The sequence below is a fragment of the Centruroides vittatus genome, unplaced genomic scaffold, assembly GCF_030686945.1.
Source record: "Centruroides vittatus isolate TY-2023 unplaced genomic scaffold, ASM3068694v2 contig_862, whole genome shotgun sequence".
Classification (NCBI taxonomy): domain Eukaryota; kingdom Metazoa; phylum Arthropoda; class Arachnida; order Scorpiones; family Buthidae; genus Centruroides; species Centruroides vittatus.
This window is the reverse complement of record NW_027122562.1, coordinates 1,702,123-1,725,658: the sequence shown is the minus strand read 5'-3', so window position 1 is coordinate 1,725,658 and position 23,536 is coordinate 1,702,123. Positions and strand designations below refer to the sequence as shown.

The window sequence follows — 23,536 nt, the reverse complement described above, 5'->3', positions numbered from 1 at the left end:
CCTTAAATTGGAAGGGTGGCAAAAAAGCGAGGAGAAAGGGCGAGGGACCTGGTACGTGGCGGTCTCTAACAACAGGCAGACCTTTGAGGCGGATAGAGAGAGTGTTCTCCTCTTAGAAAGTCCTCTGGAGAAAGGTTGTTGTAGAGACGGACGGCCACGAGGTTAAGCCATCTCCGGAAGAGTGACTCGTGTTCCCGGGCCAGCTAAGTCGACGTGCTGCATCACAGCTTCGATACTGTAGTGTACGTAATGCTATTACATAGTGTATATCTTTGTAAATATTTGTAAATAAACTGTATATAACTAATTATCGAGTGTGGAGGTGTGACTTTCAACGGACCATCAAACGGACAATCTCGAGGCGTAAAGAACGACTCGGGACGGAACATTTGTAAAGATCACGTGACGAGTAAGAAGGATCTTCACTATCTACATTCAGTTTTAGTGTTAAGGGTTTAGAAGTTATACGTTATGGTAACAATGCATTTAGTAATTCATTTGGCTTATTACGAGAATAACGCTATTTAGGGGTTCATTATATCGGGATTTGTTTGTATTTTTAAAACTTGCAGTTATTTAAAATTAATTTATCTTTAATAATATAAGAACAGAAGACATTTTAAATATTAAAATCGATTCAAATTTAAATACCTTAAAAATTAATTAATTCGAAAGAACTATTTATTTATTCATACTTTTAATATTTATTATTAAAAGGTATTAGTATAATCTTTAATTTAACAAAAGCAAATAGGTTTTTATTAATATATATTTCATTTTGATGAAAATTTATGGTAATAAAAATAATTTAATCTTAAAAGAGAAACTTTATATTCTACACATCAGTAGATTTTCCATTAGGCTCAGGCCTTGAGCGCAAGAGTTTGGGGCACAAAAATTTTAAATAAGAATAATAATATCATAACAATAAAATAATTATAATATTTTTGTATAAACAATTCAAAAAGAAATTAGTAAAAATTTAAAGCTTAAGTAAAGACAATAGTTAAGTCATATTTTAGAGGTACTACTAATGACGAGTTTTCAATAGCACTTTCGATGTTAAAAAATCTGTAAAAATACAGTTATAAAATACAATTATCCAGTGTAAAGCGATACTATTAGTTTGGATGCACCTGCATATTGTGGGTTTTGGGGTGCCATATTTCTAGATACGCCACTGAGTCTACAAATATGTGACCAGTCCAGCGGTAAATTGTTCGACGAACGATTTACGAGAGAATGATCGTATAGAGAAACTTGCAACAGTTAATGTGCAATGACTTGTATAGTAATCTATGTCAGATCAATTGCATAACAAACAACTTAACATAAATCAATTATAAGCCTGTGCTAAATTATAAATAAACTTTCATTGGTTGAATAACAATATTTAACGTGCAGTATATGTACTGTACCGTACTGTAGAGTATACAGTCAATTATTAAATAAGTACTTTATATAGGATCAATGTTGCCTAACAAAGATTAAATTGTATAGTAAATTACTTATATGTGATCAATTTTTTAGCGAGCAACATACATGCGATCAATTGTGCAATGGGTAACTTAAAGTGACTCCATAGCGAAGAACTACGATTCGATCGATTTATGAGAAGCAGTTGAATGCAATTAAATGTTGAACAAAATATTTTTTATATTCAAAATACTCCACCAAATTTTTATGAATGTAGTAAAACATATAATGCCTTTAAAATCTACAATGTTGGGTTTACGTACGCCTTGTCTTAGAGCCTTCAAAGTGGCCTTACTTGTGGTAAATGGCATTTTTTAACTACAATAATTTTTGAGGGAATTTTTTTCAATGTATCTGTTAAATGTAGCTCTGTACAGTAACGTAATAATATAAAAATATTTTTTCCGGCCTCAGAATTTGTATCCAAATAAAAGCAAATTTCTTAACAAAATTTAGGAAAGAAATTTTTAAAAAATAATTAACATTTTTACTTTAATTATTTTTTACGAATTCAAACTGGCCATCTCCAAAGAGAAAAATTAATTTTGATTAAAGCTTTAATTTAATTCCCTTTAATTCTTTCAAAGCGAAGCTGTCTAGGCCTAATACCTTTTAAGTAATTTTTGTTGTTAGATTTTTAATTTAATAAAAACAAAAGCCCTTCCTTTGAAAAAAAATGCAATAATGATAATTAAAAATAACAAATGTTGCAGAACAAAAATATTTGTTGTAGACACTTTATAAAGATTATTGCTAAAATCAATCATTAGATTGTAAAAATTTACTTCAACATTTTTTATTAGTTAATGATTAAATATTGAATTCTTGTACATAACAAAGCATAAGATTGACAATGTCTATGTTATAGAAAATAAAAGATTTTATTTTTAAAAAGTTTTAAGGCTTACACTTTGCATAAGAATATATTCATTATTCATTGCTGAAAACTTTCATTGTAGGCTAAGTTTGATTTATTAGTTACTCTTAGAAAAGTTAAGAAAAAAATTTAATAAGAATTTATATGATTTTCCTATTAAAAAACGTTTACTGTTTAATGTTATAAGCAGACGTGTTAGAAGTAATTGAAGAAGAAAGATTAAACATATTGACTCTTTCGATAAAACTAGCTAAATAATCACTTTATACGCTGATAAGAAGATTTTTTCCCTTGTTTTCAGTTATTTAAGATGGTTAAAATTTAAAAAAATTACAACTCATCGGTGTAATCTTGTATAAAAAATTTGTTAGTAAGGTCAACATTATTCAAAAGATTAAAGAGTAGCTACAACTTTTTCTAAATAGCTAATTTAGAAAATTGCTTGTACTGTACATTTTTTAAAATATTTTTTTAATAGAAAATTCATTAAAATAAATTCCATTTACGTTAAAATATATACTTATATTAAAAATTAAAGTAAAAATGTATAAAATTGAATAACTTTTTAACATTTTACTGTCTACGAACTGAGAGAAACATTAAAAAGTTCCTATGTTAGAAGTGAAGTTTTCTATATACTGTAGTAACAAATGTTGAAAATCTCATTGAAAGTAGAAAAATATAAGAAAAATCTATAATAAAGAAAAACAACACGACGAAGAAGAAAGCAAAGACTCCATTTTATAACGATCGAAAATAGATTCATTAATCTTCACTTCTAACACTTTCATCATAAGGGAATAACAGAGAATAGGATTTGACATTTATTCTTAAATGTTTACTACAGGTTTAAGTTCAAAAGATGATAAACCGTATCTGACCATTGTTGTGGGAGGAAAATGTCTATAAATATATATTTGATCTTTTACTTGGTCAAAATTTATAAAGAATTTATTTTAAATTATTTTTCCATTATATATAATCTATGCTGTTATTTTTCCATTAAACTTTAATGGCGTATTTTTAGTGCTTTTGCCAGTAACATTTTTCAAAAAATAACCTCACTCGAAGCCAAGATTCTCATAATTCATTCGTTAGCCTACAGGTTACATTCAGAATTAATAATAATGGCAGCGTTTATTTTTAGTAGAAACCTTAAAATATGAGGTTAATTTGAATAATTTAATTACACGTATGACTTTGTGTAATTTTTATTTATTAATGTATATCAACTTCTGTTCTAAAACAGCAATTTTACCTAAACAATTTTAATTAATTTAATGTCTGAATAAAAATCTCTCTTTAACAATATTAGCTTAGTCTTTAGAAGGAAAAAAAGTGATTACATTTTCTATTTAACGTAATTTATTATTGTTTAAATTGTGTAATTTAACAATTTTGCGGTTTTAAAATAAAAAAAAAATTAGACTTAATCTTAATTTTAGTTACATTTTAATAAAATTATCTCTTTATAAAGAAATAATATTTTAAAGTGTATAAAAGTAAGGCTAAGAAGATAAAAATAAATAAATTTAATCTTTACTTGGAAACCGAACCCACGTATTTTGGATAATAACGTATTATTGAAGAGAGTGGGTTCGATCGTTACCTGCCACTAAATACAATTTTCGTATTAAGCTATCAATTTTTTTATTTAACTTTCTATAACAGTTAAACAGTTAAAGTTTACACTTTAACTGTTATTTTTTCTTTGAATTGTATCAATTTATATATTAAATAAGTTTAAATTGAATTTTTAAAGAGATAAACCTACTGAATTAATTTCTATACTTCTTAATTCTGGAGTCCTTCTGCGGAGGGGAGTAATTTTTGCTTTTTTGGGCGTTATCTTTTGTACTTAAGTAAAATAAAAAGATAAATATTTGCATAAAAGCAGTAATAAGTAATAAAAATCATACAACCAATCCTAAAAATAGGCTTGAATTTATAAAGTTAAAAAATTCATTATAAAGTTTATAATTTCTATATTCCATTAGTGGACGAGTGGATATAGATAAAACCACTGAACACTGGTGGTTCTGGGTTCGGCCACGTTGAGGTTTTTTTGGGGAGTTTCTTCACGTATATAACAGTTGAATAGGGGTCAGTTTCTCATAAAAGTCCTTTCGAGACATACTCCACATGCAAATCGCCTTGGTGTTGCGTTGTCTTATCCATAATTACAATCCTATAATTTCTATTTACATTAATTAGAATCCTGTAGTTAAAATGTTGTATAAAATGAATTTATGCTTTTAAAAAATGATTTTTAAATATTATTTCTTTCGGTTTGTGAATTGGAAATTCTATTTTAGGCCATACTTTTCAATTTCCTGAAAACAAATGCTTCTTTATCAGTTCACTCTCCTGCATACACAACGTACAAGTTGTTCTTTATTAGTGTGAGTATGAAATTTAGTATACTCTAAAGACTCGTAAATTCGATAACGGAGCTAATGGTACTTAGTAAAAATCGATTAAAATGTAAAAGACAGCAGAGGATGAATATTAATTACATTGTTCTTTGTTGTCCAATGTAATTTACTTTTGAAACTTTTAATAAAGGTAACATTGAAAAATATGTATTTTTCGAAGTAAAAACTGTTGGAATTTCTTATATATGGATTGGCCCAAAAGTCATTGTAAATACTAAATTTTGTCTTATACAGATAATTTACTACTTAAAAACAATGCAAATTAGTGCATTATTAATATTTCTACATTTAAAATTGAGTGGTCTATACATTTTTTTATCTTAAAATTTCTTTTATATACAAAATAAACGCGTTATTAAAAAAATGATTAAGATTTTCTATTGGTAATATATGTATTTAGAACACGTTTTAGTGATGAATGGTGCACCCTTTAATTCTCTTTTATTCTTTTCATTACTGTAAATAATAATAAAACGAGATATCGTATATGAAAGAGATCAAGGTTATATTAGTTTGGATAAGATCTTTTCATCTGTCAGCAATCTCATGAATATCTCATTCGAGTGGTACGAACTTTTGATAAGCATATGGATATTATACTCTTCTACTAGTTCTTATTAATGTTATAGAACTAATTTATGAATAAAATACTACAAGAAATAACTTAAAAAGTTTGGAAGTAGTTTAAAAATTGCTCGGAAATACTTTAAAGTTTGAATTTCAGAAAATAAAATGTACAGAGTTGCAAAAAGTCAGTTAATCGTGATTTTTTTTCGAGAAATTAAGCAGTTTTTAATTTATGTATTGAACTATAATATCAATTGAAGCAATTTTTGTGAAGTACTGTATTTGAATAAAACAGCAATTTAGTCTTTACAACTATTAATTGACTTTTAGGACATCTTATACTTTACTTATACTTGAAGTTTCAGTAATTAAAGTTCCAAAACTTTGAGTTAATATTTACTGCATTTTTTTGTTTGTAAGTTCTAGTAATTTTATATAAATAAGAATTTATGTAAAAGTTTGTAGCAACAAATTTATAAACTTTAAATTGTTTTTTGCTGTTGTAAACATTAAAATTACTGATCAAATGTGCAAAACATAGGTACAGTTTCACAAGAACTACAGGTTATTTTTACTTTTACAGGTTGACAGATTTCCAATTTCCGTTCCATCTGTCTAAATTGTAAGTTTAAATATCTTCCTGCAATACTTTTTACCTTTTGAGATTGCATTCTACAATTTTCCACACTATATCCTACGTTAACCACACTATTCTTCACCAATATGAACTTATATTAGAATTTACACTCATAAGACTTTAAATATAAATTATATTTTTAAAGTTTTATGAGTATTTTTTAGATTAAATTACACTATTTTTATTTCCAATATGAAAGCATATTTTCGTATATCAAGGATATATAAATAATCTATACTACTTTATAATGCCAGACCGAATTTTTCATAAAATCAACAGATTTGATAAGGAAAAGTAATATTAAATTTTTATATATCAGATTTTAAAATCATGGTATTGAAATAGTAACTAACAGCTAACAACATAAATTTAGAGGTTTTATAAGAAAATAAATTGTATAGTTTTACTATAACTACTAAATGCACTTTTATGGGGATTTTATTTCTAAAAGCATAATGTTTTGTAGTTTTAGTAAGGTTTTCTGGCATCGTTAGGAGGTTAAGCGTCTCTTAAGCTGAGAACAAATGAAACAAATACAATACATTAGAAACAGCATAAAGCAACGTGTTGTAAATTCTATTGTTTCATATAAGTGTTAATTCAGTTTTAATAAAAATATTGTGACACTGTTCCAAATCAAACGACAAAATACATTTTTTAAAATAAGTATAATATATTTATTTATAATGCTAATGAAAACAGAATATTAATTAGTAAATATTCTATCAAAGTGGAATTTAACGAAATTTATAAATATTTTTACCAAAATAACTGCAATATTCAGTTTCCTGGAGCCCTTTTTCATTCGTTTCTACGCATACATTTTGTTAATAAACAAAGAATAATGCGAAAATTCGAAAACAAAAATCAAATCCATTATTTTAAAATATTACCAAATCCAGATTTTATGCAAGTCTACCACGTATTTTTTATTGTTATTGTTTTATTTTTTAGCATTTAGACTTCATAAGATCAGTAATTAATGATATAAACTCTAAACATATTTTATCAAAAATATAAGTAAGCCATTTTCAACGATGAAGAACATTACACGCCTACCAGACCCAGATTTAGGATTGTAGACTCTCTGGACCCAGTAGGATTTGGCGCCCCTCCGTCCAAACTTCCATGTACTGTTGAGATTTACAAGACATTCACATTGCGTTATATCACTTTTACTACAGTATAATCAGAATTATTTCTTCAATTACAAATATTTGAAATGTTTAACAATTTAATATAAATGAATACAGTAATAAGGGAAAAAATAAGGCACGTAGCGACTAAGGCCTACAAATTGTATCACAGTAGTAGATCTTGCATCGTTCGATAAAAATCCAAATAGTTTAATAGATTGCTGCAGTATAAAAATGGTTTTCTGGCATTTCTGATTTCTTTTCGAGTAAATTTTATTTAGCCTTTATATAGTTTTCTCTATGTAAAGTCAAAATGAAATTTACGCAATTTTTTCACTAAAAGACACTTTTCGCTAGAAACTCTGCGTTTGATGCGTTATTGTCATTTTGATGCTTTTTTTTTATTCTTCTGTCATTATATCGAATTTTTTTATAGATTTTTTATTATTTTTCTGCGATTTAATATTGTAACGCTTTTTGTCGTGGCGATGTTTCATCACGACGCCTTTTTGACGTTTCTCTCTCCTTTCTTTCAATAGAAATTGTCGCTTTTTCTTTTATATCCTCACTTTACTTTAACACACACACACACACATACACACACCAAAAAAAAACAAAATATATTTTAAAATATTTTTCTGTTTTAATTGTGAATTATTTTAAACTTTGTACTAAAAATTTCAAAATTTTCTATTTAGAAAACAATTTAAGTAAGATTTTTTGAAATTTTCTTACTTTTATTTTATAAATTTTTTCCGGAATTTTTAACATTTTGCTTTAAGAGCATTTATAAAATAATGGTAAAAGATTTCTTTATGGGAATACTCTTAAGAAGTCCCGCAACTAGGAATAGAAAATAAGATGGAATAAGTTGTAGATAAATAGGAATTGAATATAATTACGATAAATAAAAAGTTTTTGTAGAAAAAAAAACAAAATAGTTATGAAATAAATTGAATACGTGGAAAAAATTAATAATAATATGCATTAAAACGAATAATCTAAATAATAACAACACAAATTTCAAAAAAAAACTTTCGTAGTCATTCATAGAATGAAAAGAAGTTTTCATATTAAGGCAATGATTTTCATAAATTTTATTCGCCTGCAATTTGAAAAAATTGTTGACCTATAAATTCTCACTGTTGTCCGTCTGTCTGCCGGTCTATCTGTCCTTCCTAAATCTCAGGAATGATGTTAGATAGGTGAAATTCTAAGCCAGATATGGAAAGAGTAAGGTAGGAAACCCCGATTAACTATATAGAAACTTCCGGTATGGACCGGAAATCACGTGATTTTAATTCAAAAATTTCCCCAGAACGGAGTTAAGTAGATGACCGGCTAACTGTTGTCATGAAAGGTATGATGTACAGGGGCAAGCCACTACTAATTTGAGGTGGAGAACATGTATTTTAAATTAAATTAATTAAAAATATGATTAAAAATTGCAGCCCGGCATTGTGACGATATCACAATACTTTTTGCTCGTTCTATATTAACACTTTTTAATGTTAGAAACTTTGTTACGTTTATACAGATAACATTTACAGCTGAGCTAATTTCTTTACTTAAGGAATAATTAATTTTATTACATTACTTTAGCCAAACAAATTTTTTATTATCTTTGATATTATAAATTCTAGGTAAAATTCAGTAACAAAAATCAATTTTCGGAAAAGTGGGCCATCATTGTTTGTCTTAAGATATTGATTAGCTGTACTGAAGTAACATTGATTTAAATGTGTTGGCTTTAAAGCATTATGATCATCGTTATCACGGACCGTAATTCATGAGTTAAACGACGGTCTCAAACTATGATATAAATAAGTTTTTATAACGCTTTTTTGTACTAAAAATCTCAATTTTTTTTTATTTATTTTAATATTATCCGTTAATATATAGAATCTCCTATTTAATATTCATTTGAATTTATATTTTTGAAATTTTTACTGGATAAAATCTTTCTATGGAATTAAATAAATAATATAAATCCACACTAAGCATGCGGATGCATTACTGAAATAGCACAAAGGATTAAAAAATAGAAATGAATTTGTTAAAAACACATTTAATTTAGAAATTGAAATTGATGTAAAGATTTTTCTCGAAACCAGAAAAGGTTGCATTAAAGCAACTTTTCTTGCTTTAAGAAAAAATTAAGTACAAACATTTACTACATTGAAGAAAGTCAACGTAAAAGCATTTTGTTCAATCAGTGTGCATAATACAATGCTTTTACTCTAGTGTAAATATTACACCCTTCTGACCATTCACTCTCCAGAGAATTTACTTCCTCTGAAGGCTGTAAAAAAACACCCGGAGCAAAGGATGTACATCAGTAAATATATTTAAACATTTAATAAGAATGATCAAATGAAAATTTAACCCCAACATGCTATAAAGCACCCACTCCAAAGTACTAAAAGTTTATTTTGTTGGATACAGTTTGTCGACTGCTAAAAGCCACCCATTCCCTTTTCAACAAATCGAATTTATAAAACGGAATAAGATAAAGGGTCTTTAAATCAGTAATCCAAAAGAAAAAAAGGAATTTCAATATATTGACGTTGATTATTTAATAATAATTCATGAAAAAAATAAATTTATAACCGGATAAAAACGAGCGTAAACCAAATTGGAAATCTGTCTGACGTATTGAATTACCTGAAAAATTGCTTGCGGAAATTCTACATGGAAAAAAAAATATATTTATATATAACTTTTTTACGCTTGAAAAAATGCATGAGTGATATCATGTTTCTAACATCATTACAATTTTTATTATCCAAGAAAATAAAATACAGTATTTAATATTATTTTCCATTCTTATCTTTACACGTGCTTGCGTAAGAAAATAATCTTTAATATATGACGTAAATTATATTAAAATATCAATATTCATTCTTATTTAAGGCATTCTTGAATGAGTTGAGATTGCTTTTATTAAAGCGGGGTTTATTCTCGTGGTTTATAAATACCTTGAAATATAGCTTACTGTTTTCAACTCTGCTAAAGAAGAAGAGCTGAAAATTAAGTAATTTGGAAGAGTCTTGTTCTTTTAAAACAATTAGATATAATTATAGTAATTATCCTATTATCTGACATTATTGATTTCCGAGATAAATCAAATCTTTGTCCTTTCTAGTCTCTAAATATTAATCAGTTTGTCAAGTAGCTATGAAAATTACAGCTGACTTAAAAGTTAAATTAAATGCTTAAAACAATGAAAGAATAAGGTAAAAATTAAAATAAATACTTAATTTAAGTATTTCGAGCGTAATTTAAACCTTTTTAATCAAGATAAAATCATTCTTTTCTAAAATATAGTTCGAGAAAATATTTTGTTACAAAGAAAAAAATGAATTGTTGAGAATTTCTTTTAAATTTAAACATTCATATGATAGGCTATGGGAAAATCTTGACGTATTTTAAAATTTAGTTTAGAGTATTTATTCTATTTCATAACAAAAATTTAATTGGAATTAGTACAAATTAATATGAATTTAATATAATTTGGGAAAGATGTTGATAAAGTTAAGATACCGAAGGAAACATGCTCAATTTACATTCCATCAATTCACTCCAATAAAACATACGAAACAAATATGCAAAAATACAGTCAAATCTCAATCTAGCACTACCAACATTTATAAAGAGATCTTCCCATAAATATTAGATACAAATCTCTTCATTGGAGTGTGTAACCTCATTACCGGATATAATTCTCATTGTTTGATATATTTCAGTTTAGCGCCAAATTCGATTTAACGCTAGCCTAGTTTGGCTGTAAACTAATAAAATATACTGATATACTGTATAAAACTATAGTTTATCTTATAATGCCATCCTGTTAAATCGTTTATCAGTATAATAATATAAAGTGTAAGAAACACGGTTAAGGTAGGACTTAAATTATTTAATTCGATTGAAAATTCTTCAAAATAATTTCAAAATTAGCATTTATATTGAACACAAATTTATTTTTAAGCATAAACATAAATAAGGAAGTGGCAAAAACAAAATGTAGACCTAATCTTTAGTAATGGAAAGCAATATTCATTATTATGTGCTGTGTGTTAGTCTCAATTCTCGAAACGCTCGTTTTAAAAGGAAAAAATTGCCAATTTAATGATCTGGAAATCGTAAAAACGATCAACCGCGACCGTCATTTTCTTTTCGTTTAATGAACGTAAACAAACGATCACGAAACGGTTTGAACATTTTGCGATTTTCTCGTTGTGAAATTGGCTTAAACGATATAATCGTTTGTCTTTATGAAGCACGACACGTTCTTACAACGCATATTTACAAAATAAACTACAAGACATTTTTAATTAGGAAATAAAGACTTCAAATTTTCTTGCAGTGTGTGAAATTATTTTCTCAGATCTTATAAAATATTTCAAGCGTTTAAATTCTAATTTCAGCATTAACAAGTGAGTGTGTATATATAAACATATGTAAATACACACTCACACATATATTTTATATACGAAATGACTGCATAATTCAAAGAATTATTCAGTCATTTTCTTTATAGAATATGATTTTCGTGAATGATATTTAACTAAATGCAGTTAACAAGTTACGTATTCGTACATATCAGAACTACTGTGCAGTACATTTTTCGTATTATGTACTTTGTATATACACTTTGACTCACTCTGTACATAACTTTTACAAAGATGTATAGTAGCACCTCGATTATCCGAGACCCGATTAACTGAGATTCTGCATTATCCGAAGCGAATTTATAAGTAAATACACTACTTTTCTTAAAATTTATAATAGCTTTGTCGTGAATACTGTAGTACTTTTAATCTGAACTGTGGTATAAGATGACTTTAATTTTTACTCTTTCCGACCTTTGGACACTAAGAGGATCTTTTTTACATGGCATCGCAGATTAAGACAAGCTCACAATGAGTACGGACGGAGTGAGGTATGGTCTCCGACATATTCGAGAGACCGTCAGGGCCTGGATTTACATAAGGGCATTTGGGCCGATGCCCAGGGTCCCCACAAAACTATGTTTAAACATAATTTTTTTTTTTCTATTACTGCGACAGCCTAGTGTGGCCTAATCATGAGGGCCACAGGCAGAGAAACCCAAACCCGGGAAAAAACCTATGAAACATCGGAAAATTTCGGGAAAAAATTTTACATAGGTATTTTTCAATTACATTAAAATAATTAGTTTTACACAATAAAATGTTTACAATAACCTTATTTTTAAATGAAATTTACAACTTCCTACTTGAAATCTAGTTGAAAGTACAGTATTTTGTGTAAATTTTCTAAATCATCAAATTTGCCTACTCCTAAAGGGGCCCCCACCGGCCTCTGATTGTTAAATCCGGCCCTGCAGACCGTCCATGTAAAATAATGCTGAGGTTACAGAGAAATATCGTGGAAGATAAGCCAGGAACCGCTATAAAACAAAGAAAGTTTAAAACAACAACAGTGTTGCGATTTATTCGCCTTAAGATTTACGTATTAGAAAATCAAATTTTTAAGCATTTTCAAAATTCTGAATTTTTTTTATCATCATCTCAAATCTGATGTTCCATAATAATCATTATTAACTAGAAAATATGAATAGATTAATAATGGCAAAGTTTAATATTGCATTTATTCTTGTCTTAATAATATAATTATGTTTATAATTTATATACACAGCTACTTTTTATATTTATTTATCTTATTTGTTGTGTGTGTGAATTTTTTTGATTTGTTGGGGTCTATTTAGACATCTATCAAGAGCAAAAGAGATCTTTCCATATTGGTTCGTTTACCGGATATTAACGTCGTCACGACATACGTCCATTCTGCTGCTATCTGCAACCAGCACAACATACAGTGGATGCTTCCGGGGATTGAAATGGTACAACATGATGTTAAATTTACAACTTTACGAGCTACAACTCCTTCGGCACATTTTTATGGACTGACGAGGCACTGCTTATACGGAATAGAATGTTTAACCGTTACAATGTGCACTACTGGGCAGAGGGTGCTTCATTATGCCCGCAATATATGGAACATCAAGTGTTTTTTACCTAAACGTCTGGTGCGAAATATGGAGCTAGCAGCTTTTTAGTCCCGAATTCATTGATGTCATCTTGAATAATGACCGATATCTGAACATCCTAAATACGCTAAGGGATGGATGGCTTGATGACTTGCTTGCCATTGGCACAGATACAACCAATTTTTAGTGCCAGCACGATGGAGCGCACGAGTGGATCGCGGAGCGTTTTGGCAACCGCTGGATAGGACAACCCAGCCTGTTCTGTGGCCTCTACATTCCCCAGATTTGGTCCTTTGGATTTTTTCCTGTGAAGTCATCTAAAAGCATCGGTATATGATGCATACCCAGCAGTGCTGTGTGATGGTGCCGAAGTAGAGACACGCATAAGACAGGCCTGTGAAACAGTAACACCAGGAATGCTAGGTGTCATCCATAACACCATTCTTAACTGACTACGTCGTTGTATTACCACTCAAAGAACTTGAAGCCACTGAAGGTTTTCAATATATCCTCTAACAAAATAAAACTCATTTTTTGTATCAATTTCTACAATTTATATCCTCACTTTACAATAAAAATATATGTTATACTAAATAGTCTTAAATTGATTTCCTTCGATTATTTTAGCACTGGAACAAGTAAGCACCACATGCATACACTTCTGCGATGCTAGTAAGATCTCTTTTGTCCCTAGATAGATGTTTAATTGGCCATCTTGCACCTTTACTTCTTTCCAGTTCTTCTTGTGCTGTGTTTTTCTCTTAAAATATTCTATGGTTGTTGAATTTAGGTTTTAGTTTATAGATATTTATTTAATTTTGTTTGTTTTCTACCTTTCCTAATGAATTGCCTAAGCATGGCCTTCGTGTTAAAAACTCACACGAATTAATTCAGTTTGTTGATAAATGGACTTTGTTCACGAAAATAGTCACATTTCTGGTGTCTATTATAATTTTAGATTTTTAAAGCATTTTATTAATTTTATCTTATTAAGGCTAATGAAATAAAGAATGTATTGAGCTTGTAATATAAAAAGTCCAACGTAACTTTTAATATACATTTTTATTTTTTATTCATTTAAATTTACAATATAAAATTTTTTAATAATTTAATATTGGATATATTATTATTTTCTTTTAATAATGAATTATTTTAACGTTTGCTTTAATATGAAATGCAATTTTGTTCACGTTGAAATTAAATTGGAAATGTAAAATATTTCCAATTTAGCACTAAATGGAACGTCTAGACGAATTTATCAAAATGAAAAAGTAGGATGGAAGACTAATTTACAACATAACAAGTAAATACCAGGTACCGAATTCCTCTTTAAGCAATTATTCATTAAGTCATGGTAAATACTTAAAGTATATTACTTCAGATCTTCATTATATGACGAATATTTTACATATGATAGTAAGTCCTAATTTATGCGCTTAAGTTCTGTGTATCACAGCAACAAAATAGAATATATCAACCAATAGCGGAAGAAAATTCAATTCGAAGAATAATTCATATTTTCTGTCAATGATATTATTATTTCATGCGAAATAATAGAAAATATTTTAAAATTATGGAAAAAGCATGTATTTTACGATATCTAAAGATTAAAATCTTGCTTTCGATTTGTTTGTCTGAAAGTTAACTTTACAGAATCTATTGTAAATTTTTAAAAAATTACTAGTAATTATAGTGGGTAATCTTGCAAAGTGGGTAATCATATCAAAATAGCATTTCCATTTATACAATTTTACGGAATTTTGCTGTTAAAAATCTCTAATAATAAACCAGTGACGTTAAAAGTGACGATGTCATCAGAAAACAAAGCGCAAATGTACCGTATCAGAATTTCTAGATATAGGGTATATGTATATAAATTTTGTGTTTTATATAAATATATATATATATATATATTTGTTTATGTAGAAGAATATAGTTAAAATTTTGCAAAATATTTCCCAATAGTTTATTACACAATTTGTTTCTATTTGTTTAATGTTAAATTAGAAAAATCATTCATCAAATGTTGAAAAAATGATTATTATCACAAGAGCTTTATATTAAAAAATATTATTAATGTATTAAATTATTTTCTCGAGATTATATGAGCTTAGTAAGCTATTTAGTCATTTCTTCTATTTAATAAAATGGACGACAGCTAAGTCATTATTGAATAAAGATGCAAAACATTCAATTCTTTCATTTCAGTACTGTGAATTAAACCGTGTATACAACACTAATGATTTCTAGTACAAGTTGTTTTTATGTCAATAATGGCAAGTATTTTTTGTTTACAAGAATGCCATTCCAGAAACTTGGAAATCAAAGATAATGAATAACTTAAATATAACAACATTCAATTATTATTTAGAAACTTAAAGAAGAAAGATTGATATGAATAATGGCTATATCAAATTTTATCTATTGTTACATAAACTCTAGCAGCAGTAGCAGATAATTCAGTGAACAAATTTATTCCATATCTGATTGATTTCCTACATAACGCTACTACGTCTTTTGTTTCAAAGATAAAACCTTTTCTCGAGTTTCTATTGATATAAATGATCTTGAAACCAATCTTACGGCTCTAATTACTATAAATTATTTAAATACTATTTATATTTAGCAATTTTAATTTTTTCCTCCTAAGAAATTTACTTTCCTTGGCCGGTATCTAGAATATCGGGATGAAAACATTAAGGCAAGCAGATTAAATTCACTTGAAAAATTTAAATATGTAACGAAATAAACGAAAAATTTGATCCTTCGGGTATAAAGTAAAAAAAAAAAATTGCTTTTGAAGCTAAAGCATCTAGAATTTTCAGAAAACTTTTCGATCTACTAAAATAAAATTCAGAAGATATAAAATCGCGAGTATGAAATGAAAATCTTAAAAAACATTTATACCCTACGGAAGCAAAAGCTTGCTTATATTCTTATTTATCGTTTACTTTCTTAGATAAAACTATTAAAGTTTGAATGAAGAAAGGACAAAATTACTTGGACAGATGGAAAAAATTACAAAAAAGAAAAACCAATTTTTGACAGACAATAGATAAATTCGAAAATATTTCTTATTTTATTCATTTCATATTTTTAATGTTATCATTTTTTTAAAAATGGTAATATATTTATTTTATTTAAAATATATTTATTCAAACGAATTTTATAAAATCTAGTTTTCTTAATAGCAATTATGCTTTATTTAAATCAGTGTTTTCCTAATGGCCTCTATCACTTTCAAAAAGTGTAAACATGTTTCTTGTGAGCAAAAATTTCTTTTGGAAACAGAAAAATATTGAAATTTGCACTAGATAGGAATGTAACACTATCAGACAATAGACGTATAACAAATAAACAAAAATAGTTAATTTTATAGTTAATAATAATACAGTAAAACCTCTGAATAACGATGTTTCTCGGAGATTATTTTGTATACATTTTTGTTTTAAAAAAGTCCATGAAAAAATGCCGCTGTTAAGAGGTGGCTGTTATTAAAGGTTGGGATGTATTAAAATAAAGTATATCATTCTTATAAATTTTGTTAAGGACAATTAGAAATCATATGGACAAAAAATTCTTTAGGGGGTGATTTCTAAGCGAGAACCGTAAAAAACTGATTTAAATGTATATTAAATCATTATAATTTAATACAAGTTAATTTTTTTTAAATTTATATTTGTTTTCTTAAATTATCTAGGAGTATAAAATTAACCAAATAAAGTTTACCAGAATGAGATTTACTTTGCAATTCAACATGACAAGCTAAGACATCAAATCGAATATGTCAAAGTTGAAAGAAAAGCAAAATTAGCCATTTCTCAGAGGCATTAGTAAATGCAATGTAAGCAACACACAATTACCACAAGTCATCCTTCGAGAATCAGGCAATAAATAAAAAAGAAAACAAGATCAGATATGCAAATGATTTTAACTAACTGCTAAAATTATTTTTAACATTTATTAAATGTTTAATAAACATTTTATTGTATATAAATCAAAGAAAAATACTATTTTGTTGCATCAAAATCCAATAAAGAACTCGTGTGAAATCAACACGCAGTTCACTATGTATCCATTTCTTGGTAACATATGTTCTGTATACCGGTATATTAATTCGTGTAAGTAACTTAACAACATTCTTATTTATTATGATATTTCCAGCTAACACGGGAAACTATTTCATTGCTACAGCATGGAATGTCTTCTTCTTGTAACCTACATTTTCGACAACGTAAAATTAGATTTTGAATTACTTAGATATTTTATTTGTTTTTATATTGAAATCATTTGGATTGTGTTTATAATTTTATTCTAAGTAATAAATTTTAAATTCGACATCATAAAATTATGCGAAAATGTTATTATATTCCATTAGAAAGGTAAAAATTTATCAGTTCAAACATCGATTGGTCTCTGAAATAGACGCTAAATCGAGTGTAGCGCTAAATTGAAATACCGTTAAGAATTGGGTTTACATACAAGTTTAAGTGCTCATGTTGAAAGTCACATGATTTCGCATAGTTCACAGATATATTGTTTATGAGGAAGTACTGTACTTGCGATTATTATTTGGGGCTCTACGAGGATGGCACTATTTCGAGGGGTGTTATATTACGTGCTATATTTACGTATATAACGGCTTTAATTCTGTGCAGAATTTTGAAATGTAATTTTAAAAAATAATGGAAAAATTTCAAATTCTAGTATGCTTAAAGTTTAATAAGTTTGGGATAATAGAAGTGCATCTGTGTTTTTGTTTTTTTGTGTGGATTTTGTAACCTTAACCACTCTCTTCTTTTCACAAAGATCTATTGTGCAAATATAGAAAAACTGTCAGAGGAGAAAGTTGACGAAAAACTTAGCACTTTATCTTATGACAGTCTCTCCTCCTTATCTTTTAACCACCTTTCTTTACTCACATAAAAAAAGCGAACGAGATAAATATTGTATGCTTTGATCAGAATAAGTTTTGTTAACAGTGTCAAGTTTGAATTAATAATTTGTCAAATGAAATAAATTCGATTCGGTAAATTTAACTTGATTTACTTTGAAGTTTTTAACAGAAAAAAACAGCATTAAAAGACGTACATTTATTTTAATAAAATCAGAATTTTAATTTTATTTTTGATTTTATTCTTTCAAAATTGAAATCTTAAATCTGAACAAAAGCAATAGAAATAGAAAATCTTTTCAAATATGGATAAGTAGGAGAAGTGGAAGAATAGAAAGCATCCAAAACATCTGATTTTCTCCAATTTAATAGAATTTTCCATTTGGGAAAATATTTATAATGCCATTTAATTCATTTATTTTCCTACAAATTATATAGGAAATTATTTAATAAATAACTAAATTTATTTTTTAATAATAATAAGAAGAAAAAAATGGTATGAGATTTTATCAGATAATAAAGAAAAATAATTTTTTATGCCAAAGAAAATTGCATATCTTAATTTATCAAAGTGATAACTCTTACGCGAACTTTTTCATCATTAAATAGGATTATCTAGATTTTAAAAAAATTGTAATAAAAAATACCATAATTACTATTTCACGTAAGAAGAGTTTTTAAGAACTTAAAATTATAGTTTTTTTTTCCTCCAAAAAAAAGTTATATTATTTCAAAATATTTTAAAATTGATTGTCCGTTATGGGTTAATTGCTTGACCTTTAACCATAGAATTAGCATAAATATACTTATTTACATAATTCAATGCAATTTGCATGATTTGTAAACAACTAAATTAAATGGTGATAAATCAATATGGAGAGTTTGGCTGAGATTTATTTTTAAAAACTTGCATTAAATATTCAAAAATGCATAACTTTCAACAGTTTACTACATTATTAACGTGATTCATAATTAAATTTGATATACTTTCATAAACTGTAAGCAGAATTAAAAATAGAAAGAAAGAATTCTTGTGTGACTTACACGATCAGTCGTTCGGAAGTTACAAGCTACGTTTGATCTGCCAAAAGCACTATATCTAAGGAGAATATGCTTTATTGATGAGCATCTATCCGAAGAACATAGCACAATACTTCTTTGATTCGGAAAACCTGTTATAGTTTTCATTATGGTTGCCGAAGAAATGGATTATTATCAATTAATTTATAATGGGCTTTTGTTGAGCAAAGCTTTATCTAAAAGTTTTTTTCCGTTTTTAGAAATAGTTCATACTAGAATGTCATCAACAGCCAGTTAAGCTTTCTTAAATGAAAGAAAGAACTTTCTAAAGATTATATAATCAATCAAAATCCTGCAACTTCTGGCAGCTAGCGTACAGAAGGTATAAACAATTTCGTTGCCGCTTATACAAATTTTCCACATTTTGTACTTTATCACCGTTTGTTCATAATATATCTTTACGATATAATTTATTTCTCTAAAGTCTGCACGTTCCTTTTACCACGTTACACAGTAAAGAAAATTAAATTGCTCTAACCAAACTGGATGAATTATGACTTCTTTACAATAAAAGAAATCCATAGTAGCGAATCATCTTAAATCTCCTAAACTCAGCGAAGTTTGACATTTAACCACTATTTTCAGTGTTCCTGTTAAAATTCAACATTCTCTTGTACTTCTTTTACTAGTTGATAGAGAAGATATTTCTGCTTTTTCGTGTGGAACATCATTTGTCGAGCTTCTTCCGGATTGATGATTTTACTGTTCTGAGAATAACAGCAAAAAGAATAGACTATCTCGAATTTTCAGTATTGAATTATTTAATATTTAAAAACTTATTTTTTAAAAAAAAAGGGAAGAAGAAAGAACATAAATCTGCATATCGTAAGAGGAAAACATAAAAAAATTAAATTCAATAGAAGCAAAGACAATAATAAGTTATGAATAACCGTCTATCAGAATGATAAAGACTTGACATAAACATATGTTTTCCACATGTTCGAAACACACTATTTTTCTAAATCTAGTATATTTTTCTGACTCAACTTCTGATTTTGGAACTTGAAAAAGAAATAATTTAACAACTTAAAATCCAAACACGAAAAAAATATAATGTTTCTTTTAACCTAAAGAAATTCTAAAAGAACAAAATGTTTCTTTAAAGAAAGAATCCACACAAAAATCTGTCAAATTCAGCGAAGAAAAAGTTAACCAACATATTTTATTTTATAAAAATAAACGATTTTATTCGAAAATTTTGGCACAGTTTCGCTTATTTCCGATTATTTGTCCTTCGAAATTATTCAGAAATATTTAATTTTTAAGCGAATTCCTTGTTATCTTATTGCTCTTCTATGGAGAAACTTACTAAACAAATACAAGTTTGGTAACTTTTGTAAAGACGGAATTCCGCCATAGAAAAGAGTCATTGTAATGAAACAGGACAAAAGTTACCAGTCAAGGTTAAAGAAGTAATTAATTTAGAAGTTACAGGCGAGTTCGTGCAGCATAAGAGGAACCCAGCATTTATTGTAGAAAAGTAAGAATAATTTATTCTCACTTATCTTCACGTGTTATGTCAATTCGGTGGCCACTTTATATGGATTCAATATAACTTATCTAACGTATATATCAGTGTCAACAGTTAAATAATAATTTTTATCACAAGCGAATACTAATAACTGTTAGCTTTATGGAAGGTCAACGGAGCATGAGTTGCATTCAGGTTATAATCAAATTGTCTTTAGACATATTTGCTTCCTTTTCTCGTGCATCACGTCAATAGTAAAACTGTTCGCGATTATTATCAATTGCTTCTGCAGTAATTCTCTCTGTTTCATCAATGTCAACGATAATTTAATTTCGTCAATGATAGGGTTTCCATCTTTATCAATAATAACCGTGAAATCCTCATCCTTTATCGCTTTACAGTGTCAATATGGCACCTGTTATCAGCATTTATTTTAGTTTGTACTCGCCTTATTGTCAACAATTGTCAAACTGTAATGCTTCACATTTATCGTCTTACATTCGCATCATTGGAAATGGTTTTCGCTTAATAACTGGAAAATATCCAATTTATTTAAACAAAATATATTTAATTTATAATTAGAATTGATTCTACTAAACATATTCTTTATAAAGCAGGGATTCGTGTATCTAGAAAATTGGGTGATATTAACGCAAAGTTATAACTCAAATTTGAAATTTATTTTTATGATAAGACAATTTAAATAATGTTTTCATACAATAACTTATACTTTTATTAAAATTCTTTATCATTTGCAGCATGTATTTGTAATCTTAAAGAGAAAAACTACTTTTACGATGCAGTTAAGAAAACGTGACTATTCATTTCCATACAAAAATAACTAAATACGGCTTAATAAATTGTTATTACGCTTGTAAAACAAAGATTAAACATAGAAAATATGTTGATACTACTGAAAAAAGATTGCTTTCGGATTTAAGAGCTCGTTATAAATATAAATACAACTTTTTTAAATGCCCCTTCACGATTTATCAAAATGCATATTATTGTTATCGTAATTTTCAAAGTTTGAAACTTTCATAATTTTATATTTTTACATCTTAACACTTCTTTAAATTACAAATATTTTTACTGTAAACCTTTACAGTATTAAATAACCATTATATGTTAATATTCTATTCAAAAGTTTTTACTTATAATAAAACATAGGCACCTCATTAGGATGTAATTCATAGCATTCTCTCAAGCATACAAATCAAGTATGACTACCATTAGAAAAGTATATATTTTCCTCTATAAACGTTAACGACCAAGTATTCTATTGGTAGTGAATTTCTTACTAATTCGGTCTCATCAGTAACTTACCATACGCTGCTAACGTTCTCGGTAATTATTGAAATAAGTCCAGCGTAAGAGAAGAAAATAGCGATTATCCATAGTTACGTTTTATCCTCCTGTTTACTTTCCAGCAAAGTTGTTACTTGTTAAGATTCTGTTCATTAATTTAGGACAAGATAAGTTGTTTTCTATTTTCTGATCCTATTAGATTAATCAATCTTAATAATCTCAATATTTACGCTTATCCATAAGTCTATGCCCTATTTTTTACACTTGTGAAACAAGTAGATATGATAATAGCAATTGTTAATATCTTATAAAAATAACTAGATATTTACCGTTCAACAACTAAACTTTATTTAAGAGGTGTATACGTCTCAGTATGTAAATATCATTAAATTTATTATTATTATTATTATTATTGCATCGTAAAAAACAGTTTTAATAAAAGTTTTTACTCAAATTATTATAATTAATATTACGTCAGCTAAGTTTCTACCTCTCTTAATTAATTGAATAATTAATTAACTATAGAAATTATATGTTTATGATTTAAGTGAGAAGTTATTACAATTACTACATAGAAAAATATTAATTAATTTATATAATAATTTATAAAGTTTTGAGACTAAAGGAATGTTAAATTGAGCATTTACCTTTTATGTTCTATTCGATATTGTTTAAATATATATTTTTTTCCAAAGGCTGAATGTCTCCTAAATGCAATAGAAGGGCGACCTTCCCCCAACGCATTTAGTCGGTGTCTGACCAAAGGATGGATCGTCGATGCTTCTAACCTGCGCTCGGAATTATGGGTAGATCAAGAAGTGCTCTATAACGTTACTGATTCGATAACTTGCTAAAGTTTCCCTATAACAAACTATTATCGACTGTACAACTCTTCGAATAAATTACACGTAGCCGAATAACGATAATAAATATCGACTTCCTTCGAATTCAGTGATGATAAGATTTACTATTCGCTTTTAATTCGCAGATAAAATTACTGTTTTCTGCGTTATAAACGTTAAAAATATATTTTTTTCTTTCTTAAATTTGCATGTATTTTTTATATTCTCGTTAGAAATTATCTTATAATTGCTTTAACGGCGAAAAATTGGCGCATAAATTACTAATTATGTTAGAAGTTTTCGTCTTAATTTAGACCATTTTTATATTAAATAATTATTTAATTATTTTAAATACTAGATTATATATATATATATATATATATATATATATATTTAAAATAATTAAATAATTATTTAATATAAAAATGGTCTAAATTAAGACGAAAACTTCTAACATAATTAGTAATTTATGCGCCAATTTTTCGCCGTTAAAGCAATTATAAGATAATTTCTAACGAGAATATAAAAAATACATGCAAATTTAAGAAAGAAAAAAATATATTTTTAATGTTTAAGTCATATAGTTACAGACATTAATGGGAATTGATCAATTGCAATTGTTTATTGTAAAAATTTCATTTAATCAAGTTGAAAATCATAGCACATAACGATCATTTGTAAGAATATAACCGATTAACAGCGTTAATTCTCTCTAAATAATGTCTATGATCATAAATAAATTCGAGATTGGGATCATTACTGAAGATGATCATTATGATCGT

The 23,536-nt window shown here is 27.4% G+C and overlaps 1 protein-coding gene across 1 annotated transcript in view; it reads right to left on the bottom strand.

Annotated features, from left to right (window-relative positions):
* LOC136982721 (QRFP-like peptide receptor) overlaps positions 1–22,642 on the bottom strand; it is an 83,347-nt gene extending 60,705 nt beyond the window's left edge. Inside the window, exon 1 of the mRNA XM_067279289.1 lies at positions 22,560–22,642. The gene's annotated coding sequence lies outside the window, so the exon portion shown is untranslated. The remainder of the gene's footprint in view (positions 1–22,559) is intronic.
* Positions 22,643–23,536: the final 894 nt, after the last annotated feature.